Genomic DNA, 6000 nt, shown 5'->3' with positions numbered 1-6000 from the left:
GTGCTTCTTCCATGTGGGCTTTGTTGTTTCTCAGTTAGATGGCCCCTTGTTTATCTTCTAGCCTATAGGACCCCAGATTCTACATCTTTTGACAGCCGGGCACCATCAGCTTTCTTCACAACTTTTGCTTATGCACCCACTTTGTCCTCAGCGATCAAGTCGGGACAGGCTGGTGTGCTTCTTCCATGTGGGTTTTGTTGTTTCTCAGCTAGATGGCCACTTGTTTATCTTCAGGCCTTTAAGACCTCAGGTGCTATATCTTTTGGTAGCCTGACACCATCAGCTTTCTTCACCACATTTGCTTGTGCACCCATTGTCTTCAGCGATTGTGCCAGGCAGGTGAGCATCTCAGACTGCCGAATTGTTAAAACAAAGTATTCTTCTGTTAAGGGGGTTCTTGAGCAGGGGCCCACTGTCCATCTGTTTTCTTAATACTAAACCTATAAATATATGTGCATAGATCTATTTCCCCCTTGTCATATATGTATTTACATCTGTATATGCCTGTATTTAGATCTCTATAACTACCTTTTGCCTCCTAGTTATTTCATCTATTTCTTTGTACTTTCCTCTTGTCACACTATCATGTTTAGCCTTCATTTGGGCTTTAGGAATTTCTCTGGGTTACCTTGCCCTTGATACAGCCCTGCCAGACCTCTTACACCCTCCTTGCCACTGATTTTGGATCACTTGTCCCTGGGTTTGTTACCACCCACTTCCTCTCCCCTGCTTCCCCTACTCCCATGCCCACCCCCCACACCCCCCACCTGTCATCCATTGTTCTCTCTTCCGGCTTGTTTATTCCTACTATCCCTTCCAGGTAGACATGCTAGGTACCATCACAAGACTGAGTACAACGAAGCAACAATAGAAAGTAAAACCATAGCTACAACAACACACACACAAAAAAACCCTATAAATAGTTCAGGGTTTATTTGTTGTCCTTCAAGAGTGCTTTCCAGTTGAGTCTAATGGGTGCCATACCCTGGCCCCACATCTACCCCTGGGGACTTCATTGCTCTGCTGCCCCAGCTGCTCTGCTGCATGCCCTCAGAGGCTGGCTTCAGTGTAGTGAGCTCAGGGCAGGCACAATTCCTGCTGTCTATCTCTAGTGTTGTCCCCCATGGCGCTATGGGTCAGTGAGGAACGCTGTGTCCCATGGTGAGACCGGCCCTGTGGTCGTCTCTGTGCATTGCTGTTCTGAGCAGAAACATTCTCCTCAGGGCTTGGTGAGCCAGGGATGTGCTTCACTCTTCTTTTTTTTGTTCCCCTCCCCCTTCGTTGGCTACTGTGTGCTCTGATCAGACAAGTCCCTCTTCTTGAGCTGTCCTCTAAAGTGGATTCTTCCTGGGGGGAGGGTGGTGCCGTCCACTTGGTGGGTAATGAATCACGTAAACTCATGTATACCCACTGCCATCTAGTTGATTCAGTCACAGCAAGTCATAGCGTCCCAATAAGACAGGGTAGAACTGCCCTGTGTTTCGGAGATGTAACTTAATCATCTGGTTTGAGTAATTGCCGGGTAGTACTTTACGCAAGTAGAGCCTCTAAGTTTACGAATTTTACTGGATCATCACATAGACATTCCTGACGGAGCCTGGTCTGGGGAGTACATCTGGGAAATGTGCCTGGAGGATGTGGGTGTCCAGCTTCTCCTCCCAGGGGTCAGGTTGGGGGTGCTTAGTGGTCCAGACGTGGGGAGTCGGCTTCCCAAAAGCGATGCGCTGGGCGACCTATGACTAAATCTGGGGCCTGGAGCGCAAAAGGCGTGCCGGACCCAAGGGCCTGGAAGTCGCTGGCTGGGGCTGACTCGCAGAGTCCGGGGGCCTGGGAGCCCAGGCCAGCCCTTCCCTGTGCTGCAGCAGAAACAGAAGGGGACTGGGGCGTTTCGGGCGGCAGGCAAGCCGGTGCCTAAGCCCGAGGGAGGCGCGAAGCCCCTTTTCCGCGCCAATTGCTAACTAGGAAAGGGGTTGCAGGGGCTGGAAACCCAGGCCAGACTCGAGGCTCAGTGCCGGGTACGTGTCGAGCAGCACGCAAGGAACGCCCCCACCCTCCGGCCTACCGGACTCGGCGCGCACGCAGCCCGTCGCAGCCCCGCGTCGCTCGCGCAGGGGTGGGGCCGCCGAGTTGGCCGCAGCCGATTCGCTGAGGCTCGTCCAGGGGCGTGGCCTCAACGCCGCGCCTTCACGTCGCGCCGCCCGTGCCCCGCCCCCAGGCCTTCCAGGAAATGGGGGCCGGGCCCAGCCGCGACCTGTGCGTGGCGGGAGCTGGAGCCGGGATGTAGCTGAGGGCAGAGTCCGGGAGGGCCGGGCTGCGGGGGTATGAAGCCCCCGCCTTCTCAGGCAGGAGCGTTTAAATACGGGCTGGGGTGTGGCGCCGAGCAGGCTGCAGGAGGAGCGTGCGGACACCAGGCACCCGAGGGCGCGGGGACTGAATCGGAGGCCCAGAGGAAGGTGCTGTCGGAGCCGCCGGGCGGGGAGCAGCGTTCGGCGCTGGAAGTGAGTAAGCCCCTCCGGGCGGCCGCCGACGGGATGCTCGCGGTCGCCGGGGGCTGAGCCGGGGCGGCGGGACGCACGCGCTTTCCCGCCCTGGCGCGACCCCGGCTTCCCGCCGCACCTCCCTTGCGTCCCCGCTTTGGGGTCCGCTGCCCTGCGGACCGTGTAACAGGGGGTCTTCATTCCGGACGGGGCTCTTCATGCCTGTCGCTCCTTCTTCCCTTTCTGCTTTTTATCCACTTGCCTGCCTTGTGGAACAAATTAAATTTCCCTACCGCCCCAGGAAACCGAATGAATGCCCACTGAAGAAAGCGGTCCTCGGTGGTGGTGGGTGTGTGTGGCGGGGGCACCCATCTTGGCCTCAGAGCCTTTGTGTGTTGAGCCCATTCACTTGGGGCGCGGCGGGGGGGCTGCATCTTCCCTGGAATCTTTTAGACCACAGAGAAAACGAAGCCAGAAATCTCCTTGGAGGGTGCAGTTCTAAGACGTGCTGTCGTGACAGGGTGCGGATTTCCCTGGAACCCGTAGCTAGCCGGGAAGGCGTTTCGTGTGTGCTTCGGGGGAGCGTGTTTGTGCAAGAGACACGTCTAGTGCAGGCTGAGGGTTTCCCTGACTGGGAACTGTTCGAGGATAAACAGAGAAGTAGTTGTCCTCGGCCTATGCTGTCCCTTGTAGACCGCAGAGACACAGTGAGTCTTTGAGGTCCTTCAAATCCCCCATGCAAGGGAACACAGTACTCTGGTCTGTTTCTTCAGAGGGTTCTGAAAATGAAAGCCTCACTGTCTCCTCTCAGATGTGCTGGTTGGTACCCACCATCTAATTTGAAAGGTAAATGGGGGACAGCCCTACTTAAAAGAATCACATTTCTTCTCCCAGCCTTGGATTCTTTTCACACACATTCTAGGATTCACAACTGATAAATATACTCTATCTCCCCTCTTGCTGTTTGCACAGCCTTATATGATACAGTCTTCCACACTGATTACATATTTCTCTTGGGTCAGGATCAGCTAGTGTTTTATTTGTTTAAGTGACTAGCAATGTGTGAAGTGTGTGTTTCTAACTTTAGTGCCTATTGCTTTAGCTCCTTGGACACCTAATACTCTTTATCCTGAATAGGGTAGGAAAGGAAGGACTGGTTTCTATTCCGCTTAAATGGTAGTAGAGCCTTTTTAATTTGTTCATCACGTCTAATTGAAATAGTGATCTGAATTTACGGCAATGTTAGTTAGAGTGATTGCAGAGTGGCTTGGTTTGCTGTGACTCTCCTAAAGTAAAAAGTAAAAACTCCCAAATGAAGGCTGAGCATGATAGTGGGACAAAAGGAAAGTACAAGGAAATAGAAGAAAGAACTAGGAGGCAAAGGGCACTTATAAAGGTCTAAATAAAGGCATGTACATATGTAAATATATTTGTATATGAGGATAGGAAAATAGATCTATGTGCATATATTTATAGGTTTAGTATTAAGGTAGCAGATGGACATTGAGGTTCCACTCAAGTACTCCCTCAATGCAAGAATACTTTGTTCTATTAAACTGGCATTCCATGATGCTCACCTTCCCGACACATTCGCTGAAGACAGCGGGTGCATAGCAAATGTGGTGAAGAAAGCTGATGGTGCCCCGCTAGCAAAAGATATAGCATCTGGGGTCTTAAAAGCTTGAAGGTGAACAAGTGGCCATCTAGCTGAGAAGCAACAAAGCCCACATGGAAGAGGCACACAGCCTGTGTGTTCACAAGGTGTTGAAGGGATCGGGTATCAGGCATCAAATAACAAAGAATCAAATCATTGTGAATGAGGGGGAGTGCAGATTGGAGAACCAAAGCCCATCTGTAGGGAACTGGACATCCCTTACAGAAGGGTCGTGGGGAGGAGACGAGCCAGTCAGGGTGCAGTGTAGCAATGATGAAGCATACAACTTTCCTCTAGTTCCTAAATGCTTCCTCCCCACCCACTGTCATGCTCCCAAAATTCTACCTTACAAACCTGGCTAGACCAGAGGATATACATTGGTAGAGATAGGAACTGGAAACACAGGGAATCCAGGACAGATGATCCCATCAGGACCAGTGCCGACAGTGGCGATACCAGGAGGGTAGAGGGAAGGTGGGTCGGAAAGGGGGAACTGATTACAAGGATCTACATATAACCTCCTCCCTGGGAGATGGACAACAGAAAAATGGGTGAAGGGAGATGTCGGACAGTGTAAGATAAGATAAAATAATAATTATAAATTATCAAGGGTTCATGAGGGAGTGGGGAGCAGGGAGGGAGGGGAAAAATGAGCTGAGACCAAGGGCTTAAGTAGAAAGCAAATGTTTTAAGAATGACGATGGCAAAAAATGTACAAATGTGCTTTACACAATGGGTGTGTGTATGGATTGTGATGAGAGTTGAATGAGCCCCAAATAAAATGATTAACTTTTTTTAAAAAGTAAAAACTCGTTTCAAAATAACTCATTCCATAAGCAGAGAATCCCTGTTTCTTTAGCAGCACAGTAAAAGAAACAAAATCAAATTCACTTTCATTTAGTCAGTACGACTCATAGAACTGTCACATGAGTTTCTGAGACAGTAACTTTACAGGAGTAGAAAGTCCCATCTTTCTCCCATAGAGTGGCTAATGGTATCAAACCACTGACCTTGCTGATTACAGCCCAAAACATAATTACTATACTACCAGGGCTCCTGTAACACCAGTTATGCCTTTATTGTGCTGTTACTATGTCTTTAACAGCACACTAAAGGCGCATAAAAGTAGAAATAGAGACCAGAATTGGAAGACATGTCATGCACCATATATCACCAACACAGTTTATTGGACATTTTATTAAAACTTCCAAATGTCAGTTTGTTTGGACTTAGACAGATTTACATCCTGCTTCAGTAATTTTGAGAGTCTGTCATTCTAGATGCAGCGTGGGAAAAAGTTGAGACTTTCTACTCCTCTAAAGAGTGACAGTCTCAGAAACCCACAGGAGCAATTGTACCCTGTCCTACAGGGTGGAATCGACTTGGCGGCAGTGGGTTTGTTTTTTGGTTGGAGCGGTTGATGAGAACTGTTTACCTGGGAGTGTCTATTAAACTATGAACCCCTAGAGCCTTGGAGTTTGCACCAAGTAAACATTCACTCTAAGTCTATTACATTACTGTTAGGTCTGCCCTCATTGGAACCTGGGCATAAAGCTTCCCAGATAACCTCTTGGTTATGTGATTAAGTCATAACTGAGAAAAATCCTCTAGTCTAAAAGTACTTTTGAGGGAGAAGGGCAGGGAGGGAGGGGAAAAATGAGGAACTGATACCAAGGGCTCAAGTAGAAAAATGTTTTGAGAATGATGATGGCAACAAAAATACAAATGTACTTGACACAATGGGATGGATGGATGGATTGCGATGAGTTGTACAAGCCCCCAGTAAAAAGATTTTTAAAAATTACTTTTGAGATTCTGCTCTCTAGGCATTCTAGATTTGGGGGTTGTAATCAGAGGGAAGCTGGCTAG

The 6000-nt window shown here is 49.4% G+C and overlaps 1 protein-coding gene across 1 annotated transcript in view; it reads left to right on the top strand.

Annotated features, from left to right (window-relative positions):
* The first annotated feature begins 2344 nt into the window (after positions 1–2344).
* The window catches only part of UGDH (UDP-glucose 6-dehydrogenase), a 30623-nt gene continuing 26967 nt past the window's right edge, over positions 2345–6000 (top strand). The window contains exon 1 of the mRNA XM_004703162.2: positions 2345–2498. The gene's annotated coding sequence lies outside the window, so the exon portion shown is untranslated. The remainder of the gene's footprint in view (positions 2499–6000) is intronic.

The sequence above is a fragment of the Echinops telfairi genome, unplaced genomic scaffold, assembly GCF_000313985.2.
Source record: "Echinops telfairi isolate 266 unplaced genomic scaffold, ASM31398v2 ScPeMD7_7468;HRSCAF=8506_0, whole genome shotgun sequence".
In the NCBI taxonomy this organism is placed as follows: domain Eukaryota; kingdom Metazoa; phylum Chordata; class Mammalia; order Afrosoricida; family Tenrecidae; genus Echinops; species Echinops telfairi.
Note: the sequence above shows the minus strand (reverse complement) of the source record. Positions and strands in the feature narration are given on the sequence as shown.